Source organism: Capricornis sumatraensis, chromosome 22 (assembly GCF_032405125.1).
Source record: "Capricornis sumatraensis isolate serow.1 chromosome 22, serow.2, whole genome shotgun sequence".
NCBI classification, from domain to species: domain Eukaryota; kingdom Metazoa; phylum Chordata; class Mammalia; order Artiodactyla; family Bovidae; genus Capricornis; species Capricornis sumatraensis.
The window spans coordinates 41,478,260-41,505,415 of record NC_091090.1 but is presented as its reverse complement, the minus strand read 5'-3'; the positions used below and the strand labels follow the sequence as shown (position 1 = coordinate 41,505,415).

Below are 27,156 nucleotides of genomic sequence, written 5' to 3'. Positions count from 1 at the left end.
CCGGCAGGGGGAAGCCGCAGGAGCCTGGAGAAAAAGAGAAAGAAAGAAAAGAAAAGAAACCCACCCCCGCGCTCCTAGGCTCAGCGAGAGCGCGAGAGCGCGCGGGCTGCTCGGGACGCTCCAGCTGGAAGTCATTGTGCCGGCTGGCGTCGGCGTTGTCAAGGCGACCGCCCGGCCGGCGCCAGCGGAGGGGGGGAGGCGGGCTCGGTGAATGGGTGACGTCACGCGGCCGGCGCCAGGCAGTCTGGGCGGCCGAGCCAATGAATCAGCTGTCGGGGGAGCGAGTGCGGCGCGCGGGAGGAGGGTGCTGGAATGCGCCGGGAGCCGCGCGGCCCAGGCCGGGGAGGCGCTGCGCCCGGCCCCGCCCCGCCCCGCCGGTCCCAGGGCGGCCGGCGCGTTCCAGGCGAGGCTGCGCTGGCGCTCCTGGCTCCTCGCGCCTGGGATGCGACTGGGCGCCGCGGCCCGCTAGCTCTCTGCGGATTCTCCCCCCCCCCGGCGCGAGCTCTGCAGCAAGGCTCGGGTGCTGGGCCCGGTTCGATGAGAGGGGACCTGTTTTCCACCTATGGTGACTATGCCGTTTACTCATGAGAAAAGGGAAAACAAAATGAAACTTGTCCTTGTAGATAAAGTGGGCTTTGAAAGTATTGGTTTGTTTCACCGCGGCCTCACTGTGTTCTGCATTGTGCTGGAATCACACATGCACACGCACGCACACACAGAATCAGAGGGCTCAGAAGAGTTTAAGATTATAAAGGGGAGAAAGAAATGTATCCGATTTAGAGCCGACTGCATTTTCTTCCATTAATCCGTGGTGCTGCACTATACAGTGTCTGAAAGGGTCTAGGTGAAGGGCTCCCGTTTCTCAGTGTCTTCATGTTTTGTTTTTCCTCTGCCCTGACTTTCTGCATTAGACAGTGACCTTCAGAAAGCCAAGTTATTTCAGTTATTTCATGGTTATTTCAGTATCCTCGGCCTTTAGCACTCTCTCAGACACATGATAAGCACTCTGAATTGTGATGGAGCGTCTACAACGCAAAAGCATATAATCTTTGAGTAAACGCTTGAGTTAAATGAATCCCCCTGAATTGCTGAGCATCTGTTTGGGGTGATTACTTGTTACTTTGGCGGTGTCAAGATTGGTGATGCTGAAACTGGAAAAGTAAAAAGTATGATCTGAGCATTATAAAAGGTGTTAAACCAGCTCTCCCAGCTGCAGTCATTCCCCTCTCTGAGCCTCCAGTGTTTCTTCATCTGTAAAAGTAGATTTGGTGAGATGTTTTCTCAAGATCGCTAAAATTCTGTAAGCCAGTAATCATAGTATTTATCAACCATTAAAACAAAATTCTGAGTTGACTGTTTCCATAATTGTATTTGATCAACAGGAAGAGCATACATTCATTCAACACATAGTTCAGGGTGCTGCTATTCTAGTTCAGGGTACTAGAAGTTTTGATTGAATTTTTTTTTTTAAGTTAGGAGATAGGATCTCTGACCTGAAAACCTCTAAAGATACCCAAGTAAGAAACTAGAAACGCAAAGAAGATGCTTTGTTATTGGGTTGCTAAGCCGTTTCCAACTCTCTTGTGACCCCATGAACTGTGGCCAGGCTCCTCTATCCATGGAATTTCCCAGGCAAGAATACTGGAGTGGGTTGCCATTTACTTCTCCAGAGGATCTTCCCCACCCAGGGATCGAACCAGAGTCTCTTGCATTGGCAGAAGGATTCTTTACCACTGAGCCATCACTGAAACTTTAAAGAAGCTACTAAACTGTTGTAGAACAGTGCATCTCAAAGGTTGATGTGCATTGAAGTACCTAGTCTGGTTGACATGCAGACCTCAGGAGCAAGATGGGATTCTGCATGTATAATAGGTGTCCAAGAGTTTCTGGCTCATGGACCACACTTTGAGTAAAGAAGGTCTACACTACAAAGTACTCATCGTATCTTAGAGTAAGAATATGATGGGTATTAGGTAGTACCATTTCCTGAAAGCCTCTAGAGGAGGTGAACTTGAGCCAGGTGGCTGAGGATGTGATAGGCTCAGGGGAAATGAAAACACCTCAGGAGAAGAAACAGCATAAATGATGACATTGGAGGGAAAAGAGCAAGAAATAAGGGCAGTAGAGAGGATTTTGATGGACTTAATTTAGAAATATTTGGGAAAACTAAAAAGATGAGTATGTGCAAAAGATGAGTATGAGTATGTGTGTCTGACTCTTTGTGACCCCATGGACTGCAGCCCTCCAGGCTCCTCTGTGGGATTTCCAGGCAAGAATATTGGAGTGGGTTGCCATTTCCTCCTCCAAGGGATCTTCCCAACCCAACGATCAACATGCATCTCTTGTGTCTCCTGCATTGACAGGTGATTCTTTACCACTGTGCCAAATGGATATTTACTGGTGGGATGGGTAATGAAATAGAGAATTTACTATTGTAGAGTTGAGAAGATTCTTAGAAGTTATCAACTCCGACTATTTTGGTGCAAACGAGGAAACTGAGAAGAAAAATGATTCTGTTAGGTGATGACAGAGCTTGCAGAAGTCAAGCTGAAAATACAGACTGCATACCTTCTGTACGAAGCAATTCAGTTCAGTTCAGTCGCTCAGTCGTGTCCGACTCTTTGCAATACCACGGACTGCAGCACGCCAGGCTTCCCTGTCCATCACCAACTCCCAGAGCTGGCTCAAACTCATGTCCATCAAGTCGGTGATGTCATCCAACCATCTCATCCTCTGTCGTTCCCTTCTCCTCCTGCCTTCAATCTTTCCCAGCATCAGGGTTTTTCAAATGAGTCGGTTCTTCACATCAGGTGGCCACAGTATTGGAGTTTCAGCTTCAACATCAGTCCTTCCAATGAATATTCAGGACTGATTTCCTTTAAGATAGACTGGTTGGATCTCCTTGCAGTCCAAGGGACTCTCCAAGAGTCTTCTCCAACACCACAGTTCAAAAGCATCAATTCTTTGGCACTCAGCTTTCTTTATAGTCCAACTCTCACATCCATATATGACTACTGGAAAAACCATAGCTTTGGCTAGATGGGCCTTTGTTGGCAAAGTAAAGTCTCTGCTTTTTAATATGCTGTCTAGGTTGGTCATAGCTTTTCTCCCAAGGAGCAAACATCTTTTAATTTCATGGCTGCAGTCACCATCTGCAGTGATTTTGAAGCCCCCCAAAATAAAGTCTGACACTGTTTCCACTGTTTCCCCATCTATTTCCCATGAAGTGATGGGACCAGATGCCATTATCTTAGTTTTCTGAATGTTGAATTTTAAGCCAACTTTTTCATTCTCCTCTTTCAGTTTCATCAACAGGTTCTTTAGTTCTTCGCTTTCTGCCATAAGGGTTGGTGTCATCTGCGTAGCTGAGATTATTGATATTTCTCCCTGAAATCTTGATTCCATCTTGTGCTTCATCCAGTCTGGCATTTCGCATGATGTGCTCTGCATATAAGTTAAATAGGCAGGGTGACAATATATAGCCTTGACGTACTCCTTTCCCAATTTAGAACCGGTGTATTGTTCCATGTCCAGTTCTAACTGTTGCTTCTTGACCTGTGTACAAATTTCTCAGGAGGCAGGTAAACTAGTCTGGTATTCCTATCTCTTGAAGAATTTTCCACAGTTTGTTGTGATCCACACAGTCAAAGGCTTTGGCATAGTCAATAAAGCAGAAGTAGATGTTTTTCTGGAACTCTCTTGCTGTTTCAGTGATTCAACAGATGTTGGCAATTTGATCTCTGGTACATACAGAGTTCTTGATACAAGGAAAACCATTTGTTATGGTTGTGCAAGCTGGAAATATGAAGGAAGAATGAAAGCAGGAGAGACAGAGCTATAGGAAATAACCTAAAGTCCAAGCATGGAATTCTGGATAAGATCTGGGAGACGAGGAAATAAAGGGAAAGATTTAATCTGAAAATTTTGGATTTTTATATAAGTTATAATGCCCAGAACCAGCTGATTAAGTCATCTTTTTTTCCTGTAAAAGAATTACCTTCATCCTCCTCAGATTCCAATGCAGTATTTCCCAAACCTGATTTCACATCAGCATCACCCCAGAAACTTAAAAAAAAAAAAAAAAAGGAATGCCTGGGTTCCACCCTGCATGAATTTAATCAGACTCTCTGGGAGTGAAGTTCTGGCATCAGAATTTTTAAACCTCCCCAGGTGATTATAATGTGCAGCCAGTGTTGAGAATCACTAATCCTAATATACAGTCACTAGCCGATTTCATAGACTTCATTTCTGCCCCTGAACATTACCCCTAGTGCTAACTATTATATGAGCACTACATCATTTTTAATACTTGGTGTATTTTGTGGTGGATTTTGATGGTTTATAGCACATTCTCTGAGCTCAATGTCATTTATCCCTCATTAACTGTCATGGCTTAGTTGTGAACATATCCTGATATTTCTCATTGGCAAGAAAAGAAAAAGTGATTTGGCGCATTATTGGATGGAAGTGATAAACCTGGTCTATGAAACTGTATGGTACCATAGTGTGGCAATGTGTTGACTTACAGATATTTTACCTGATTTTATCTTAGGTTTAACAATCTACATTAACAGCCTCTCTAGGATTACAGCTGATGAAAGAGGTAAGTACTTAAAATACCTACTTGGAACTTTTATTTTCAGTTTTCTCTCAAAAAATAATTTAGTTTTTGCTGAAAAAATAATCCTAAAAGTGAGAAGTCCTTATGGCTTTCTCTTGGGCGACTAATTTAATTTTTAAACCTGCATGGATTCATTCATTCATTCATTTCCCCAAAAATAATTGAGTACCTACTATGTGCAGGGGCTTTTTCACATATGAGGATGCCAAGAGAAGAAAAGCAATTTTTCTGTCTTCAAAGAGGAAAGGAGGGACTTTCCTGGTGGTTCAGTAGCTAAGACTCTGTGCTGCCAATACAGGGGGCCTGGGTTCAATCCCTGGTCACGGAACTAGATCCCACATGCTGCAACTAAGAGTTCTTTTGCATGTCGAAACTAAGACCCAGTATATATTAAATATAAAATATTTTTTTAAAAGAGGAAAGGATAAGAACAATTAATGTGAGGTATTATATTTTTTGGTCGGTACCTTTAAAATGTACCTGACTTTTCCACACTCTCTTACAGCTGAATTCTGTATTTTTAAAATTTTACTCCATTCTGTTAAAAAACAGAACCTAATGCATCTATGTGTTCAAAAACCAGTGGAGACGCAAACACAGAGCAAAGAATTATGGACACAGTGGGGGAAGAAGAGGGTGGAAGAGTTGGGAGAACAGTATGGATCACATTGCCACATGTGAAATAGGTAGCAAGTGGGGATTTGCTGTGTGACACAGGGAGCTCGACCCCGTGCTTGGTGAGAACCTAGAGAGGTGGGATGGGGTGGGCAATGAGAGGGAGGGGACGGATGTATACCCGTGGCTGATTCATGTTGATGTATGGCAGAGGCCAGCACATTATAAAGCAATTTTCCCCCAATTAAAAAAAAAAGTTTTAAAAAATCAAATTTAAAAAATCAAATCTTTATTAAAAAACAAAAACAACAAATGAAAGAGCATTTTTCCCCTTCATTTTCATCCCATATCTGCCCAGTGTCCCACTCACATGCCCACAGAAGTCTCTGTTCTTATTAATGATTGCTCATATACCCATCCAGAGTATTTTTATCAATATACAAGCAAATAGAAATAGATTCTTATTTTCCACATTTTTACATTGTTTTGTACCTTTAATTTAAAAATATTGCTAAGTTTTTTCCTATATCAGACATTTTTTTTTTTCATTTTATTGTAACTCCATAATATTCTGTTGTCTGGAAGTACCATAAAGTTCTTTATCTTATTCCTATTGATGGTGACCTAGGTTATTTACAATCTTTTATTACAAAGCTGCATACACAACCCCATATCTGTGACATTTTACACACATTGAATTTATTTGCAGGATAAACTCCTGCATCTATCTGAAATTACAATGTCTTTAGAGAGTGTATGTTAACATTCCTGTTTCCTTAAGCTAAATTCCTGGGAATGGGATTGCTGAGTTGAAAGTCATAAATATTTTTAAGGTTTTGATATTTACTGATAAATTACCATCTGAAAAATTTGTGTTGATTCATATTCCCCCTTGCATAGTGAGTACCCATTTCTCTGAGACCTTGCCAGCACTAGAAGTGAATTTTTTTTATAAACCTTTGTTTGTTTGGTAGGTAAAGAATGATTTGTGGTTATATATATATATTTGTATATATATATATATATTAACATGCATTTCTATAACACTGAGATAGTTAAAATTTTATTCCATTTGCCACTGCATAATAGGGAGTTGTTTGTTCATTTCATTTGTCCAATTTTGAAGTTTTTAATTTTCTTACTGATTTTTAAGAAATTGCTTATATTTATTAATATAACTAATAATAATAATATGGCTCCCCTTACCCTGTTCCAGGTGTTATGCTGTGCATTTTTAATTGGTCCTGTATACTGTAAATATTTTACCTGAGTTTGGCATGTGCCTAATGTTTATTCAAACAGTGTTTCCATTTAAAAGGGCTCCCTTGATAGCTCAGTTGGTAAAGAATCCTCCTGCAACTCAGGAGACCTGGGTTCGATCCCTGGGTTGGGAAGAACCCCTGGTAAAAGGAAAAGGCTACCCACCCACTCCAGTATTCTGGCCTAGAGAATTCCATGGACTATACCAGTTAAAAACTTACAGAGGCTTTAAAAATTATGTGATAAAATAAATTAATATTTCCTTTTTGTTTCTTTGCTTTAACATAAAATATCTATGCCATTCAAAAATCAGATTAGCATTCATCTTTATTTTTTCAAGTTCCTGAGTTTGAATGATTTTTTAAGCCCAGATCAGTCATATATACACACATAAATATGAGTATTTTCAAATAATTATATACCTACAGTGTAGCTGTCTTTTCTGTTTCAAGAAAACATTTATATCCTTTAAAAATTCAAAAAACACAGATAACTAAAAAAGAAGGTGGGACTCAGATTATCCACAATCTCACCAACCTAAACTAATGCTTACTAACAGAGCAAATCCAGATACCCAAATTCATGTATAAAAAATAAAAAAGAACTGATACAGATGAACTTACAAAACAGAAAGAGACTCACAGCCTTGCTGCTGCTGCTAAGTCACTTCAGTCGTGTCCGACTCTGTGTGACCCCATAGACGGCAGCCCACCAGGCTTGCCCATCCCTGCAATTCTCCAGGCAAGAACACTGGAGTGGGTTGCCATTTCCTTCTCCAACGCATGAAAGTGAAAAGTGAAAGGAAAGTCGCTCAGTTGTGTCCGACTCTCCGCAGCCCCATGGACTGCAGCCCACCAGGCTCCTCCATCCATGGGATTTTCCAGCCAAGAGTACTGGAGTGGGGTACCATCTCTTTCTCCGAAAACATAATTATGGTTGCAGGGGTGGGGAGGAAGGATAATTAGGGAGTTTGGGACGGACATGTTGGGACACGCTATATTTAAGATGGATAACCAACAAGGAGCTTTGTGTAGCACATGGAACTCTACTCAGTGTTATGTGGCAGCCTGGATGGGAGGGGAGTTTGGGGGAGAATGGATACATGTCTATGTATGGCTGAGTCCCTTAGCTGTTCACCTGAAACTATCACAACGTTGTTAAAATGTGCTATACCCCAATACCAAATAAAAAAATTAAAAAGAAAAAAATATGTATAAATATGCCGTACTAAGTAACTTCAGTCCTGTCTGACTCTGTGCAACCCTATGGACAGTAGCTTGCAGGCTCGTCTGTCTGTGGGGATTCTCCAGGCAAGAATACCAGAGTAGGTTGTCATGCCCTCCTGCAGGGAATCTTCCGGAACCAGGGATTGAACCCATGTCTCTTAAGTCTCCAGCACTGGCATGCAGGTTCTTTACCACTGGTGCCACCTGGGAAGCCCATGGGTATAAACACGTGTATATAAATAAATGTACTTACATATATTTTACAAAAATGGCGTTACACTGTGCATATCTTTTGTAACTCAGTTCCCCTAGCCACTTCCTTAGCTGCACAGGTAGGTATCATTGTGTGTCAATAGCTTTACATCTCATCATTAGTCATCAATGGAGGAGAATTCTCTGATGAGATCATGTCACTTCCAAGGGAAGGAAACCTGGGCAGAAGCATTCCAGGAAGAATCTTACCTGCTTGTCTGATGTTCATCTGATCAGAATTTCCTAAAGCCATTTAATCCTCTTGTTTCTCAAAGACTTGCAGTTTCGCTACCGGCCTAAATGCCTGCAAAAAGTGGCTAACATAGCGGCCAATCATTAACCTACCCTAATAAGACAGACAGCTCAGAAAGAAAACAAAAATTGCTTTCTTAGCAAGGCATAGCTCAAGATACTCCTTTAGACTGGTTGCCTTCAGTTTGCTTTCTCTCCTCTTTCCCGCACCTCCTTCTCTTTCCCTACCCACTCTACATGCATGCCTCCTTTTAGATAGTTTTAAACTTATGCTTCTTGTTCATTTCTTAAGAAAAGTAATGACAGGGTTTGCTCTCCCAGAGACCTGACCTTGAGTTTGCCCTAACTGCAGCAGTGGCATAGACCCATCAATTATGAATGTGCTGGTTTGTGCAGAGGCTGTGCCAGGCCAGTGGTACTATTACCTTATTCTGAAGACTTTCCCTTATAAATAAATAATGAAATGTTTTGGTGAAATGCCTTTAGCAAAGGCAGGAGAAAATGTTACTTCTCAAAAGGCTAAATAAACACTTTAAAGATTAAAAACTTTCAAAAAGCCAGCATTCCTAGAGGGCTTCCCTGGTGGCTCAGATGGTAAAGAATCCGCCTGCAATGCGGGAGACCTGGGTTCGATCCCTGGGTTGGGAAGAACCTCTGGAGGAGGGCATGGCAACCTACTCCAGTATTCTTGTCTGGAGAATCCCCATGGATAGAGGAGCCTGGTGGGCTACAGTCCATGGGGTCGCAAAGAGTCGGTCACGACTGAGCAACTAAGCACAGCACAGCAGGAGGATAGAAACCATTAATATGAAAAGAAAGGAAGAAAAAGAAAGACATGAACTGGAAACTCTATAAAGTTAAACTGGTGCCCAGAGTTCCCTTGAGGGCAAGTGTGGTAGACTCCAGTGAACAATCAGGAATTCCTTGGCAAGCCAGTGGCTGGAACTCAGAGCTCTCACTGCTGGGGCCCTGGGTTGGATCCCTGGCCAGGGACCTAAGATCCCACAAGCTGTGTGGCACAGCCAAAAAAAAAAGTATAAGTGAACAACCAGAGAACCTAACATAGATTTTGGATACGCAATGACGCTTATCCTCCAAATATCTTCCTAGGTTGTACATTTAAAAGAATTAAATATCTGCACTTAAAAACCTTCATTCCTGTCTATTAAACATAATATTAAAACTGCAATAAGTTATTTCAATGACAATGTTATTACCTAGTGGTATGTAAAATAGGTTTTTATTATGAAATTTTTTTTTCTGTTTCAACTAATTCATATTAGGCTTGTGTATTAAGCTAGCTGTTCGACTCTAGGTAGTAATTCAAGTAGCTTCATGAAGTACAATGAGCATTAGCTGCCTAGATGGTCTATTCTGTACTGTGTACTCTAGTCCTTTTCTAGCAAGGTAGAAAATACTTGATCGTTGCCACTAGAGGGCAAATAGCCTCTGGACTCCTCTTGGACCAAAGAGCATCTCAGTCCCAGACAGTCGAAGTTTTCAGTTTCTCATATAACCTAGTCTTAAGCATTACACTGCCAACTCTTAGTCAATCCACAGGCTCAGCAAGCTAAGACCTCTAAAAGTCAAGATTTACCATTTTACCAAATGGTCCCATTTGGGATTATACATCTTTTCCTTGAGTGCCCTAACTCCTGACTTTTTTATCCTAACCCTTTCTGATCTCAATCTTAAACCACACTACTCTGCCAGCAAGGTAACCTAATCTCACAGCATTCAACAGCAATCTTAGACCTTCGAGGGGCTGAAAAGCACTCTCCCATCTGATTGATTTCTGATTGCCTTTCCAATCTCATATCCTACCACTCCCACTTGTACCAGTTCAGAATTACTCACAGTTCCTTAAACCCGCCCTTGTTCATGCCCTTGTGTCTTTGCTTAGGCTTCTAAATGCCAGCACTGCCCATCACATATTATGAAGACTCAGCTCAGGTATTACTGATGAGAAGCTTTATAGTCCTGCTCACCCTTATTCCTTTTACTTAGCGACAGATTTCATTTCTCCCTCCTGTTTGCTCCTCCAGCATCTAGCAGACACCTCTGTTAACAATGCTAACTCTGCTACTGTGATTATGTCTAGCAGAATATATGCATGTTCATTCTGTTCTGAAATGTAAACTCAGCTGTTTTGTCTTTTCTGCATTAGAAGTTGTTAGGGGTTCTAAAAGAAAGATGAATGCAAATAACTCCCCTCCTCTCCAGGAAGCAGAGACCAGGCAATTGAGGGTTTTAAAGACTGAGTTCTCTCTGCCCTTGAGTAAGGAGGTACAAGATTTCTGCTGATGAAAATTTGGACTTCATTGCTAGTTTTAAAAAGCAATTAGGACTTCTGGCATAAAGAAATATTTGGAATTCTGGAGAGGCTGAGGTAGACCGAAAATGGTCCAGGGAGGCCAAATATCATTGCCCAGAGCCAGGAAAGTGATTTGAAATGCAGCTGCTGCCTGGAGGTGCCCCGTGGGTGGGCTTAGAGAAGAGCCCCTGATGATGGGCAGTGATGATGTACTCGGGAGCAGTGCTGAATAAACCCTGCACGGCCCTCCCCAAAGGACTGTCTAGTTGAGTGGGCACTCTGCCTCAACTAGAAAAATAATCGCAAGATGTGATTCTCAGCCTATGATCAAGTCTTTTTATTTTTTAGGCAAACACAGACTATTCCTAAAAACAAAGATCACTTATCATGGTGATCATTTTGGAATGTGTAAGAGTATCGAGTCACTATGTTGTACACCTGAAACCAATAATATTGTAAGTCAATTATATTTCAATAAAGAAAAACACCCAAAAAACAATTATTGACAATCATTGAAAACAAGGAGTATCTAAGAAATCAGTCAAGAGGAATCTTAAGGAGACATGACAACTCGGTATAAAGTGGTGTTCTGGATCAGATCCTGGAACAGAAAAAGACTTAAATGAAAACTAAAGAAGTGTAATAAAGGCTTCCCTCCTAGCTCAGTCGGTAAAAAAAAAATCTCCCTGCATGCAATGCAGGAGACCTGGGTTCGATTGCTGGGTCGGGAAGAGCCCCTGGAGAAGGCAATGGCACCCCACTCCAGTGTTCTTGCCTGGATAATTCCATGGACAGAGGAGCCTGGCAGGCTACAGTGCATGGGGTTGTACGAGTCGGACACAACTTAGCAACTAAACCACCACCACCAAAGAAATGTGATAAAGTGTAAACTTTAGTTAATCACAATGTACCAGGATTGATTTGTGAATTACATTTATATATGATATCAAGGTTAGATGTTAATAATCGGGGAAGCTAGTGTGGGGTATATGCAGTCTCCATTCTTTCTAATGACCCTGTAAATCTAAAACTGTTCTAAAAGCTAACATTTATTTTTAAAAAAGAAGGAAGGGGATGAGGAGGGGAGGAGAGAAAGAAAAACACAAACAAACTAACCTGTGAGAATGTCTCCTTCAAAACCTTTAGGAAACAGGACACACCCTGGGCACCTGGACCCATGAGTGCCTTGATTGTGGACACTGGTCAGATTATGCTGATTGACATCCCCAAACCCTGGTTTTAATAAGTTACCAATGCATAATTATTAAATTAATATTTCTTTCCAGTAAGAGAGTAGCAGGAGGTAGTGAAGAGAATGTTTTGTGTGTGTGATAAATAAAACTGCAAAATGTATTTTGTTTACTTAAGCTGATAAAAAAAAAAAATTTGTAGGACTATCCAGTTCAACAGTGTTTGCCCTGACTCTTAGAGTTTTGTATGAATAACTAATAATAGTATCTTAGTGCAGAAAATAAATTCCATTCTTTAAGCATATTGTCATTTTTCTGATGTTAATTAACTTAGAGGAAAACCATCCATATCATAGTGAGATGTTAAAACTGAGGTAGAAAATACATAGAGATCAGATACAAAACATCTAAATAGCTTTAATAAAGAGCAAAGTTTCAGTTTTTTTTTCATATTAAAGGAAGCAAACGTGTTACAGTTCTCTTAAGCACTAATATTTGAAGTACATAGATTGAAAATGGAATGTACTGATATAATATGTTTTTGACATAACATTGTTCTCTGTTTTTTTAGTTTAGTGAAGACCTCTTGGAAAACGACACATCAAAAAGCATTTTATCCACGATATATATTTCAATATAATTTATAATAGAGACTTTTCTCAAAAATTTGCATATCTCATGATATTTGTCAATATCAATATGGTATGGTTTAATAGAAATGTACACTTAAAAGAGGAGAGTATGGAAGAAAGAAAAGATGGCCTCAAAACTAAGGTTTTAGATCATTATCTATTCAAAAGCTTTTCCTCTGCCAGCATTCTGTGCATTGACTGAAGCAGTTGGGGGTCTTGCTGATGACTCAGGACCCCGCTAAGCTGTCTTGCTTATCACGAGGGAGGCTATCTAACACAAATATAAAGCTGTAACCCTTTCTCCTTGGCAAGGAAGTAAAAAAAAAAAAACCTAATAGATTTTTAGTTTGAACAGGTAACTCCTACTGATATTTTATTCTGGACATATAGTGAGAAAAGTAAAAAGGTCATTTTTTGGCACTTTCAGAATAAATTTAAATCACTGATTTTTAAAATAGACTCACTTTCAGATAGATATTAACATATATTCAAGAAAATATATTAATTCTAGATGATGATAATTAATGATATGAAGCTGATTCTGTTTCTCTCCAAAAATAAAATAAGAGGAATGAAGAAAAGGAGAGAATGCAGAAATGTACATGGTGGGAAGAAATAGGGTGGAAGGGGTTCTAGGTGGGTTAGAGAAGAAAGAAGATAGGGTAAAGACATCTCTGTGCCAATGACTCTATGGTTCTGTGGTGCTTGAGAAATTCATATGCATGTTCTAATTTCCTTCACAATATCAACAAATCAATTCTTATCCATATTTTAGAAATGGGACATTCAGAGAGTTTAGTAACTGGTCCAGGGTCACTCACAGTAAGAAGAAGATTCAGATATCAAACCTAGATTTCCTTGATCCTGTAGACTGTGGAACCCAGTATGCCATCTCTCAGCATTTCCATATCAAAACTTTTCAGGTATGATTTTTAGGTTGGAGGCTTTGTTAGGTTAATTCCTATATGTAAGAGCTCTGGGAGGTCCAAGTCATTGATGAAAGCTAACAGAACCTCATCAATTCTCTCAACATTGTTTGATGGCTGTAATCTTTGCTATCCTTTGTGGCCCATAAAGAAACATTTCATTACTTCTGCCAAACGCTGTATGCTATCCTATAAACCAGGACAATCTTCAGTTGGCAATATTCTTAAAGAATGGAATTTGTTTTATTTTCTGCACTGGTGCCATTTTTGCTACGTCTGCACTCACAGTGTTTAGGGCAGTGCTCAAAAATCTAATATCCTGGTTATGTTTTTTATGGCTCAGAGAGTCAATAAATTTTCAATTCTGTAAAAATAATTTCTTTTGGTTCGTTACTATTGTTTCTAGTTCTCTGTAGACACTTTTCATCTTGTCTTTCAATTCCTTAAAATATGAATGGTGATTGTGTCTGAAAACTCCAGTGTCTGGATCCCATGTGGGTCTGTTTGTCTTGTCCATTTTTCTTTTGGATTTTGGTCATAACCTGTCTCTTTCTTTAGCAGATTATTATTGATCACCAGACATTGTGTATTATAATTGTCAAGAGATTTTATATGATGCTATATGACTCCAGAGTGAGGGTTCATATGCTTTAGGCAGGCAGCTAGGTTAGGGGCACTGCTGCTGCTGCTGCTAAGTTGCTTCAGTCGTGTCCGACTCTGTGTGACCCCATAGACGGCAGCCCACCAGGCTCCCCAGTCCCTGGGATTTTCCAGGCAAGAACACTGGAGTGGGTTGCCATTTCCTTCTCCAATGCATGAAAGTAAGAAGTGAAAGTGAAGTCGCTCAGTCGTGTTCAACCCTCAGTGACCCCATGGACTGCAGCCTTCCAGGCTCCTCTGTCCATGGGATTTCCCAGGCAAGAGTACTGGAGTGAGGTGCCATTGCCTTCTCCAGTTAGGGGCACTAATAACCCCTAAACTCCTTAATCTAATCAGCAAATGGAGCTCATCTGAAGTTGGGTTTTTTTAATTCCTATGAGAATTGGTCTATTTCTAGTTCACTATTATTCTTGGGTCTAGCCCTTTTGAGTCCAAACTGACAGCTTGAGATGTTGTCCAAGATCTTTACTCCTTGGCAAGCACTACCTCCATGAGTCCATCCAAAGCTCTCAGTTCTCATCCTCTTAGCCCCAGCTTTCAAAATCAGCAATCACTTTAAGGAGAAAAGTGGACCCAAATACCAGGTTCATCTCTATGGACTTTCATCATCTTCTCGATCTTGACTTCACAATTCTTGCTGGCTTTGCACTGATTTTACACTTTTTTTTTTTTTTTTTTTTTTAATATTTAGTCTAGCTTCTCTAGCTGCTCTCAGTGGAACTTATGCTGTCATCAGTGGAAGAGAATTCACTTATACCATATCAATCATTTTAAAACTTACTGTTAGTATAAAAATACAGTTTCTATTTTTAAAAGTTTAGATAGTTGGCTTCTTGTAAAAAAGAAAAAACAAACAGAAACTACAGCAAACTGACCCTATGTTCCTGCACGTCAGCTGTCCCTTGAATTAGAGAGTAACTGCTGTCACTTTGAGATGGGTCAGGCGTGATCCTAGTTCACAAGTCTTGCCATATCCTAGTTTATTGCACGGCTGCCTTTGTTTTTGTGACCCCTGCCCCAAGTTTAAGGGACTATTTATAAATTAGACATCATGGATTTCAATAGGCTAACTCAAGTTCTTTTCCCAGAAAATTAGTTACCACCCAGCAGCAACGGAGACTTTGCTTACCTGCTTTGGTGGTGGTGGTTTAGTTGCTAAGTCGTGCCCAACTCTTGCGATCCCATGGACTGTAGTCTGCCAGGCTCCTCTGTCCATGGGGATTCTCTAGGCAAGAATACTGGAGTGGGTTGCCATTTCCTTCTCCAGGGGATCTTCCTGACGCAGGAATCAAACCCAAGTCTCCTGAATTGCAGGCAGACTCTTTACCAATTGAGTTACAAGGGAATTGATATACCTGCATTGATAACTCTCAAACTAAAGACATTTCTATCCACATAAGACAGTTGAGGTAAATCACACATCATTTTTATAAAATATTCTGCAATGAGTTTCCATCCACAAACATTTCTCTTTTTTACTTGCTAACTCACAAATTTTGATTATCTAATTGTGACCATACAATTCTAATCTATATCAATTGCTTAAAGACTTACAATTTCTTCTTTGAGTCTTATTTCCTTATTTCCTCAATTGAACTAATTAAATGATCTGCATGGAATTTTGCGAAAGTTAATCTGGGGATTAGTGAATGTTCAGTTGCGAGGGAAAGATCGACTGTCCCGTGCATTCTATCCATGACCGGCAAATATTCATTCTGTCTCTCACTCATCAAATATTTGAGCAGACAGTCTGTGCCAGGCACTATCCTAAATGCTAAAGACTATAAGATGAGTAAGACAGAGGCCCTGACCTAGAGAAGCCCGCTGTAGTAGGAAGACAGACACAGCAAACAATTCATACACTACTTGGTGATAAATACTATAAACGAGTTAAGAACAAAGAGCTATGGGAGGGAGTGACTAGGTATATCTTAGGAGTAGGGAAAAAAGGTTTCTCGAGGGAAGTAGAATTTCAGCCTACTCTTATGTGGATGATTTAGGCATTGGTGAAGAGGAGAAGGAGTTTCCCAGGTGGCTCAGTGGTACAGAATCTGCCTGCAGGGGATGCAGGTTCGATCCCTGGGTTGGGAAGATCCTCTGGAGGAGGCAGTGGCATCCCACTCCAGTATCCTTCCCTGGAAAATCCCATGGACACAGGAGCCTGGCAGGCTGTGTAGTCCATGGGGTCACAAAGAGTCAGACACGACTGAGTGACTGAGCAGGCAGGCACAAGCACTCTAGGAATACCCACTGTACAGTAAAGCGTGGCTATCCTATCTGGGTTTACTCGAAAGACTAATGGGTCCACAGAGCTCAGCACAGTACTTAGCACAAAGTGGTTCTCAATACTTGTTTTGGGTGAATGAGCAAACTAAAGAAACATGGGGATGTTTACCATAGCTACAGGTCAAGGGATAAGGGATAAACTGGAAGGAGATAAGATACGCAAGATAGTAACAGCGTATGAAGATAACTGTATCTCTGAACATTACATACACGTTTTCATCTAGATGCTGCTGCTAAATCTCTGAGATACTGCCTTCGCTTAAGTCCAGGAGTATAGCACAGTGAATAGGGTTTTCAATATTATGACTTAAAAGACCCCGTATTAAATTTTGACAATAAAGGAGAATACCAGAAGACCTGACAGTAGCATCAGATATATAAATTGCTTGAAGTAAAACAATGATAGTACATCTTTGAAGTTAAGGTTTTTCCCCATCTGTTATTTCTATTAACTCTTCCTGATTCCAAACCTCAGTAGCTATCCATTTTGTCTGAGGTCTTTATAGTTCTCTCAGTCCTAATTTTCCCCAAAAGTTGGAGATGCAATGTAGTATCCTGGATTGGATCCTCAAAAAGCTGAAAAAAAAATGGGTTAGATTCAAATTGTCTGTAATTTAGTTAATAGCTGTATAACAAGGTTAAGTTCTTAATCATCACAAATGTATCATAATCATGAAAGATGTTAACATCTGGGGAAACTGAGGAAATGGTACACAGGAACTCTTTGTTCTAGTTCTGCAATGTTTCTGTACATCCGAAATTATTCCAAGTGAAAAGGTTACTTTTTTAAAGTTAGAATGGTAAGGCTTATATTCACAACATATGTATCACCATACTGGATGAGTTGCTATTGCCCTGTCCAGGGGATATTCCCAACCCAGAGATCGATCCCAGGTCTCCAGCATTACAGGCAGATTCTTTACCATCTGAGCCACCTGAGAATCCTCTATTCCCTACAGAGAAATCAAATTCACTTAAAGACTGACCCGTGATGTAGTTCTATCCCCTGGAATGACTTAGGCACCCCCAAATTCAGAGTATTTATGGCCTCCTTTATAAGTATCCTTTTGTGCTGCTTTTTGCCTTCCAGACTGATTGGGCTTTATATTTGTATTCTGAGGGAAAGGCATATGTATCTTGTTTTTTATGCTTATTGTCTTTACCCAGAACTGGTATTCCCAGGATCCCTCATTAAGCTAGAAAAGTCACTGGGAAGTAAGCCATACTCCTTAATAATAACACTAAATAAAGAACAGCAAAAAAAATAAAAAATTACAGTAGAAAGTCTTTGCTGGTGTAGTTCTTTTTATTCTTTGTACAATAATTCACATCTGTTGTGGAATATTTAGGAAGTAAATACAGAAAATAATTTTGTTTTTATTGGTATAAATTAATACTTCCTTGCAATAAATAAGAGGGAAAGAAAGCACCCAGTGAACATACTGTCTTTAGCTGGCATTTAAGGTGATTGTGGAAACAGAATAAAATGCTCAATTATGTTATGACAAGCAGATGCTTCAGGTAATGTCAGGTAAACAATGGTTAACATAGCAGGCAGCATGTTTTACTGGGTTACTCTCAAGGTGTGCACATATACCGATAGGATCAGCATAATTGAAGAGCAGAATCTTTAAGCATCCATTGACTTACACTGTAGAGAATGTAAGTTTAATAATGATGTGGTTGAGTCACTCTTCTCCAAGACCACAGGCAGTAAAAGGATCCCGAAACCACTAAGAAGAGCATTCTCTCTGAGCATATGAGAAAATAGCATCCTCATAAATGTTATTCTGAAATCCACAGGCAAAAAGAATCAAATAAAATAGGGACTTCAAAGGTGACTCAGTGGTAAAGACTCTGCCTGCCAAGCAAAAGATAAGGGTTCAATACCTGGATCGGGAAGATCCCCTGGAGATCCCCTGGCAATCAGCTACAGTATTCTTGTCTGGAAAATGCCATGGACGCAGGAGCCTGGTGGGCTGCTGTCCATTGGGTCACAAAGAGTCGGACACGACTTAGCAATTACACAACAATAACAAAGCGGAGGGGCCAGGGGGAATGATGTAAGCAGGAAGAATTTTCTTTGATTCCTACAAAGCAACTGGACAAGTGAGATTAGACTCATACCCAGAGTTTCTGGTTAGCTGTCAGAGTTGCTTCCTGCCCACAGTTGAAGAAGTGAAAAAAAATATAGGTGACTTCACAGACCACCTGGCAAACAGCTGATCTGGAATAGTCAGAGCTGAAAGGACGGGAGCAGATAAGAGGTGTAAATGATAGATCGTAGTGTCAAAGGTACCAGCTGGAGGGACTGCTCAGAGAGCTATGGGCAAAGCGCTGTGAGAAACTGAGCCTAGAATGTGTCCCTTAATCACAAGACTGATTTGAAGGATTAATCCTGAAGCTGAAGCTCCAATACTTTGGCCGCCTGATGTGAAGAACTGACTCATTGGAGAAGACCCTGATGCTGGGAAAGATTGAAGGCGGGAGGAGAAGGGGACGACAGAGGATGAAATGGTTGGATGGCATCACTGACTCAATGAACGTGAGTCTGAGTAAGCTCCGGGAGTTGGTGATGGACAGGGAAGCCTGGCATGCTATAGTCCATGGGGTTGCAAAGAGTTGGACACAACTGACTGATTGAACTGAACTGAATCAAGACATTATGTTAGAGCTCATGCATTCATTTCATGTGTCCTATTTATAAGAGAAGTCCAGCAATACATTCACATGATGAGTACAAAAAAGAAGGGAAAAAAATACTTAGTTAGAGATTTTTTTTAAAAAAATCCTTTTACACTGCTTTCTTCCAGTTGGAAAGTAGGCTATTTGGATAGCTGGCATCAACTGCATCATCAGGTCACTGAAAACACAGAAAGATAAAATTTCTACTTTGAAGAAATTACTACATGGCACCCTAGCAGACTGAATATAGAAGCAGGTGATAATATTTTTTTAGGTGGATGGATAGTTTCCTATCTGTATTGAATATCTGTATCTGTCACCTATTTGAATACATCTAATTAAAAAGTCTTTCTTCTTTCCTATGCTTGCTGTCCCAAGGTACAAAGCAGTAGCTGGAAGATGAGATAGATAAAGTGGATCCCACTGATACTGGATTTTTCCCTGGTAGATGAGGTTTCTTACTGCCTGTATTTGTAAGAGCATTTGACCTAAGGCACTCCCTAGCGCTTCTGTGGTGGCTCAGACAGTAAAGAATCTGCCTACAATGCAGGAGACCCAGGTTCAATCCCTGGGTCTGGAAGATCCCTTGGAGAAGGGACTGGCTACCCACTCCAGTATTCTTGCCTGGACAATTCCATGGACAGAGGAGCCTGGCGGGCTACACATTCTATGGGATCCCAAAGAGTCAGAACAGGACTGAGCGACTAACACACAACACAATATACAAGGCCCTCCCTGCTCTTTGAAACTATTTCCTTCCATTTTCACTGGTCTCTCTTCTCACATTCTTTTCTGCTTCCTCATCTTCCCAGCTTCTGAACATTGGTGTGATATAGAACTTGATCCTTGGACTCCCTTTTTTAGCTACCCTCTCTCCCTAGACTGCATTATCCAGGCTTGTGGAGACAATACCATTCACGTGGGGATGATCACTCCCAAATTTACATCTCGAGCACAAACATCTCCCTGAACTCTAGATTCAGATATGCAATTTGGGTCCAATTTGGATCCTTAGTAGGCAATTCAGTTTAATACGGGCAGAACTAAACTGTCATTCCCCTATCCCCGCCCCTCACATAGGATTCTCTATCAGTAAATGCCAACTCTGTCCTTTCAGTTGTTTAAGACCAAAAACTATAGAAAATTTTGACTCATCTTTTCCCTAATAACCCACAGGCCGTAAATCCAAAATATATCCAGTACTTCTCACCACTTTTGCTAAATCAGCCGATCAAAGCTTGGATCATTGCGGTAGCCTTTTGCCTACCTCTGTCCACGTATTCTGTAGAATGGTGTCAACACAGCAGCCTTAGGCTCCCCATCATATCCCCATCATATGTCTCTCAATATCCTATGGATGCTTACTTAAAATAGCTTGAGGCCATTGCTATTATTCTTGAAGAAGGAAAATCATGTGGTCTTGCAAAAGTCTTTTTGAAAACAAATGAACTAAAGTATAGACTATTGGAGTTGGGCAGAACCCTGTAGACTAAGCGGTGCTAGCCTCTCTCTGCCCTGGTAGATGGGGAAGCTGAAGGGGAAAATATTACATGAATCTCAGGCAGTCAGTAGTACAGTTAGGACTGCGGTCAGATTAGGCTGCAGGTCTGATCATGTCTCCAAGGCTGGAATCCATGAGTTTTTCAGAATATCTTACAGATTATAAATCATATTTACCCCCAAATCAGCTGATCTTTTTCTGTAAATATTTGATGTCTACAACTTAATGAGTTTGGTGATGAGGCTATGTCTATGAACCCATTACAACAATCTATGCCATAAACATATTCATAGCCTTCAAAAGTTTTATCCTGCTTTCTTTCTTCTTCTTCTTCTTGTTGCTGTTATTCTTGTGTGTGCTATTAGAGCATACAATACAGTATTAACTATAAACACTGTGCTGTATTCTATCTGTAAATCTCTAGCATTTATTCATCTTGCATAACTGAAACTGTACCTTTTGATTTATCTTCAGATAATTCAGTAATCACAGAAGTTACGTAGTTCAGCTTCATGAAAAGATACATTATATGTAACTTCAGTCAAAGTACTACAGCTAAGAATATATTTTTCATGACTTATAATTCTGTTGAATTTTGAGATCTTTAGGGAGTGAGCTCATGTTGTTCTCACCGAACTCTGTGAAGAGTTTTCATTGTCAGGAAAAGGGCTCCACCCTCCCCTTTGCTGGCTATGATAAACAGCCCTGCCAAAGCTGCCCTGGTGGTTACACTGTATTGGGAGTTCTCCTCCAAAGTGAAACTTGGCTGGGCAACCGCCACTCCTCCTATCACTCCTAAGAGTCTATATTTGGAGAACCAGTTTACCCTGCTCTGATTCTTTTTGTATTTATTTTTTGACAGTTTCTTCCTTTAATCATCCCTGGCTTAAGTCTAAGCTTAAAAATAGAGCATGCATATGAATGATTAGTGATCAGGCTTCTGAAAGTGAGTATATATATTCACTTATAGGTTGTGTGTATACACGCTGTCATGTCTGACTCTTTGCAACTCCATGGACTATATATAGCCTACCAAGCTCCTTTGGCCATGGAATTTTCCAAGCAAGAATACTGGAGTGGGTTGCCATATCCCACTCCAGGGGATCTTCCCAAGCCAGGGATCAAACTGTTATCTCTTTCTCCTGCATTGGCAGGCAAATTCTTTACCAGAGTCACTTGGGAAACCCCCTACTTATTGATATATAGATATAGATTATTAATCTAGCTGCCTCTGATTGAAGTTTTACTCTTTTGATTTTCTTAATCTACACTTATTCTATTGACTGTAACTGCTAAATAAGTTCACTCAGTCCTTCATTTTGAGGTGCCACCTCTGAAGATCATGAAAATTAAATGACTTATCTATATGTGGCGCTAGTGGTAAAGAACTTGCCTGCCAACACATGGGACAAGAGACTTGGGTTCGACCCCTGGGTTGGGAAGATCCCCTGCAGAAGGAAATGGCAACCCACTCCAGTATTCTTGCCTGGAGAATCCCGTGGACAAAGAAGCCTGTGGGGTTGCCTGTCCATAAGGTCGCCGAGTCAGACATGACTGAAGCGACCTTAGCACATGCATATCTATACGTGAAACCAATTCATAGTGCCGATTATAGTCACAGTTCAATAAATGGTAGGTTTTACATGCTGTCATATCATCACCACCAACATGCATCTCCACTTTATCCCCTCCCTAGTTCATTCCCATTCATAGTGTGTCAACCCCTGGGATGTCTACACAAATAACTCTCAAAAAATTATGTCTGGAATTGTCTACCTTTACCATAGCAGAAAGTGAAGAGGAACTAAAAAGCCTCTTGATGAAAGTGAAAGAGGAGAGCAAAAAAGTTGGCCTAAAGCTCAACATTCAGAAAACGAAGATCATGGCATCCGGTCCCATCACTTCATGGGAAATAGATGGGGAAACAGTGGAAACAGTGTCAGACTTTATTTTTGGGGACTCCAAAATCACTGCAGATGGTGACTGCAGCCATGAAATTAAAAGACGCTTACTCCTTGGAAGAAAAGTTATAACCAACCTAGATAGCATATTCAAAAGCAGAGACGTTACTTTGTCGACTAAGGTCCGTCTAGTCAAGGCTATGGTTTTTCCTGTGGTCATGTATGGATGTGAGAGTTGGACTGTGAAGAAGGCTGAGCGCCGAAGAATTGATGCTTTTGAACTGTGGTGTTGGAGAAGACTCTTGAGGGTCCCTTGGACTGCAAGGAGATCCAACCAGTCCATTCTGAAAGAGATCAACCCTGGAATTTCTTTGGAAGGAATGATGCTGAAGCTGAAACTCCAGTACTTTGGCCACCTCATGCGAAGAGTTGACTCACTGGAAAATACCCTGATGCTGGGAGGGATTGGGGGCAGGAGGAGAAGGGGACGACAGAGGATGAGATGGCTGGATGGCATCACTGACTCAATGGACGTGAGTCTGAGTGAACTCCAGGAGTTGCTGATGGACAGGGAGGCCTGGCGTGCTGTGATTCATGGGGTCTCAAAGAGTCGGACACGACTGAGTGACTGAACTGAACTGAAATGAACCCCTAGGCTTCATAAAAACTCATATGTACATTGTTTTTTAAATTTATTATTACATTTACTGTTGATGACATTAGTATTTTTCAAAATGTGGTCCTTGAATCACTGCTTTTGAATTATGGGAAGCAGAAAAACTAGGGGTGGTCCCCAGTTATCTGTATTTTAGGCAAGTACACAGGAGATTGGGTTATGCACACCACCATTTGGCAACATGTGCTACTCTACTTTTGATCCCTACCATTTCATCAATGCCATCATTTTGCTGTTGATTTTTAAGATGGTAAAAGTGATTTATTTTACCACAGCTTTAAAGTAACCCATATTTGCAGAGTATAATTCTTTAGCTCATAATTAAAATATATAACTATACTACTACTATATAAAGGTTAAAATCTCTAGGGGAAATAGAAGGACCAAGTAGAAATTGCTAGATAATGGATGAATGATAATACAATGATTCAAACCTTGTCAGGGTTTAGGTACCTTCCTAAACTCCCGTGTGTCCCTAAACTGTAAGCTCCAAGTAACATAGTTAGAAGGGAACTGGCTATTTCCCTGCTTTCATTAGAAGATTGAATTTGATGATGCACTATTGTATATGCTGTAAATCCTTTTTAGAACTATATAAACTCTACTTCCTAGAAAAGAAGTCAATAACAACGTGGAAGATAGCCAGAATTCATCTTTGCGATAGGACTATAGAGTAATGAGACTAGTTTTCTTGGATGACTTACAGAAATCAAAATTGATAACATAAAGCCATACTTTGTATTTCAAAAACACAACTGCTACATGACTATAAATATCTTCTGAGTTGTAGATGAGATTCTTGAGCTAGATGGTAACGTTCAACGCATATGCACAAAGCAAACAGGATGCTTTAAAATCAGTGCGGAATCTCTTACAAGATGATATATTAGTACTATTGGCATAGGCCAAGTACCTTTATCATCAAGGTGTCTGTTTATCTCTTTGTTTTCTTTAGTAAAGTAGCATTAGGCATTTAGAAGTGAAGACCAGTGAAGCATTTTACTAAAACTATACTTGCAAAGCTAATTGGAGATTGAAAATTAAGTGGGAATAGTGTGCAGAGTGATGTAAGGATGCCATCAAATCATAGAAATTACATTTGGAAAGGATCTAGATAATTTCCAGTCCAACCTCCCACCCAGATCCTCATATTCTGCTTTAAATATGTGAATATAGAGGAAATCCTATGTCTTTATCTAGTAAATATTTATATCATGCTCCAGCAACTGAACTGTCATTACAATAATAATTGGTTCAAAGTACCTTCTCTCACATTTTTTCCCTCCTTGTATTTACCTTCCTAGATGTCAGACCTAGATTCCTGACCTCAAACCCTTGTATTTTCTCTGTTATCTCTGAAATATTGGTTCAGAGATATTTGTTATTTTAGTACCCAGAGACCTCCCAATTACGAATCCAAATTCTTCTGCTGGTTACAAGACAGCCTTTATTCGGCATGTATTACAACCATGGTAAAATTATAAAAATTAACCAGCCAAGAGGAGAAGCCATAATGTTCTAGACACCTGATTTTTACTCATAACAAGGTAACAAGAACTAACATTGAGATCTTTGGCCAATTTCCCTCCTCTGCCATGGACCATCCCACTAGCAAGTTGATGGACTATTGAGAAATGGTCTTTGAAGTTGGTTATCACCCTGGCTGCCCCTGTCTACTCACTCCTAAAACCTGGTACCCTCTAGAAATACAGTAACTAGAACAGAGATAGAACTCTGACTGCTACGTCTTCCCATTTTTTGAAACATTTCTAAATTTTGTAAGGCATAAGGCAGATAATGTTTTTTTAAGGTTACTCCAAGTCTGAAGGAAGGAGAAAGTCCCTTATAACACCTGCCATAAAGATTCTGAGGAGGGCATGGCAATCCATTCCAGTATTCCTGCCTGGAGAAGCCCCAGGGACAGAAGTGTCTAGCAGGCTACAGTTCAGGGGGTTACAATGAGTCAGACACGACTGAGGGACTAAGCACATAGAGATCTTAGAACCACCATTTCGATAAAACACTAACCACTCTTTTTCATTTCAGCAGGACAGATATAGAAAGATGCCCCAGGAGCCTGATGGCTCAACAAATGTGCTATGGCAGGGTGAAGGAAGAGTGCCCTCCTGTTGTTATTTCCTGTCCCTTCAGAAATGAAATAATGGACTTCAGACCTCCTGAATTACAGAAGCACTGTCCTCAAGATCAGCAAGTTAGAATACTGATCATATTCCAACTGAGAAAATGAAGAATCATTTTCTACTAAGGATATTTGTATTCCAAGATGAATTTTGCCAAAATAGGTAAGTTTTATTAGTAACACCCTTTCTAAACTCCTGGAGTTAAGTGAAACCTTGTACCCACTTAAGTGACATAGTTCTATGGTTGTTTAATAAAGTGAATCAGCACCCAAGTGTCCAAGGAGAACTTTATTTTAAAAATGCCTTTTCAGTTGAGCAGCAGCAGCCAGGGCTCTGCGCTCCCCCGTGGCCATGGGCCTCCACAGGGCCACAAGGCAACTAAGAACATGAGCAAGTTGAGGCACAGCCACCGCCGTGGGTATGTCACCAACACACACCAAGTTCCTGAAGGACATGGTCCGAGTGGTGTGCGGCTTCGCCCCTTATGAGCAGCAGGCCATGGAGCTGCTCACGGTCTCCAAGGACGAGTGGGCCCTCAAGTTCATCAAAAAAAGGGTAGGGACACATATCCACACCAAGAGGAAGAGAGAGGAGCTGAGCAACATCCTGGCCATCATCAGGGGAGAGGCAGCCAAGAAGGACTGAACCCTTCCCCTCTGTGCACAATAAACCTTTTCAGGAAAAAAAAAAAAAAGGCCTTTTCTGTTTACTTATTCCTGACTTAAATTTTTATCAATAGAACAGGTGGTTTACCTTTTGCCATTGGAGTACATTATGGTGGTCACTACTGAAGCCTGGTAGTGTAGACATGGAGGAATAAAAAGGTTTAGGTCAACGTGGGTGAATATAGTGATTCATTGGTGTGTATCAGGGACATAAACTTCATTGTCAAATTTGTTTGCAACTGCATGTAAATTCTGATTGTAGGAGATGCTTGATCAAGAAAATAAAGACTTGAAGAAATGAGAGGTATCTCCAGCCCTCTGACCTCTCTTTCCTATTACATCCCTCCCTTGAGAAATCTCCAGCAAATGCATACTTTAAAGTTTTATCAGCCTACCTAAGGCTTTTTGCTAAGTAGACAAGAACCTTTCTGGGATATCAGCTGAGCTGGTGGCTCCACCACTACTCTGCCCCAGCCCTTCCCCGTTCTCATTCCAATAAGTCAGCCACACTCTTAAGTCTGTGCAAAATCTGCCAGTCACCTCTGACCCGCTCTTCACTAGGGTGTCATCCTAGTAGATTCTGTCAACCCTCCTGAACAGCCTGATGAACTCTTCGTATATGGATAATTCTCTTTACTGCCTATGATAAGTAGCAAAAGATAAGGAAGAACTGGCCTTGCCGATAAGATGTTTTTGACAGTTGAAAATTCAAAACAAACAATTCTGGAAATTCCCTGGCAGTCCTGGAGTGAGGATGCAAGGCTCTTGCTACCAGGGCCCTGGGTTCGATCCCTACCCGGGAACTAAGATCCCACAAGTTGTGTGGTGTGGTAAGAATAAATAAATAAATAAAATACACAGTCCTGACACAGCTTAAGGAGAATTAGATAATAGCATGAAAGCAAATATAAACTGTCATGTAACATTGATGATGTGATAAGAAAACAGAAAAAACTACAAATAATAAAACATGTATGTGTGTATTCTTAGTCTCACAGTCATGTCTGACTCTTTGCGACCTCATAGACCATAGCCCACCAGGCTCCTATGTCCATGGAATTCTCCAAGCAAGAATACTGGAGTGGGTTGCCATTTCCTCCTCCAGAAGATCTTCCCAACCTGGGATCAAACCCGAACCACAGCTCTTGTGTCTCCTACATTGGCAAGCAGAGTCTTTACCACTGCACCACCTGGGAAAGCCCCTCTTATTGATAAGAGGACATACCAAAACAATGGAAAAAATAAAATCTATAATAAATCATGGCATGTCTGTATAATAGAATACTAGGCAACCATAAAAATCATGAGAAAGCCAAGTAATTATTGACCTGGAACTATACCCATATTATATGA

At 40.7% G+C, this 27,156-nt stretch overlaps 1 pseudogene; it reads left to right on the top strand.

Annotated features, from left to right (window-relative positions):
- The first annotated feature begins 571 nt into the window (after positions 1-571).
- On the top strand, positions 572-25,783 carry LOC138097993 (large ribosomal subunit protein eL36-like; annotated as a pseudogene).
- The last annotated feature ends 1,373 nt before the right edge of the window (positions 25,784-27,156 follow it).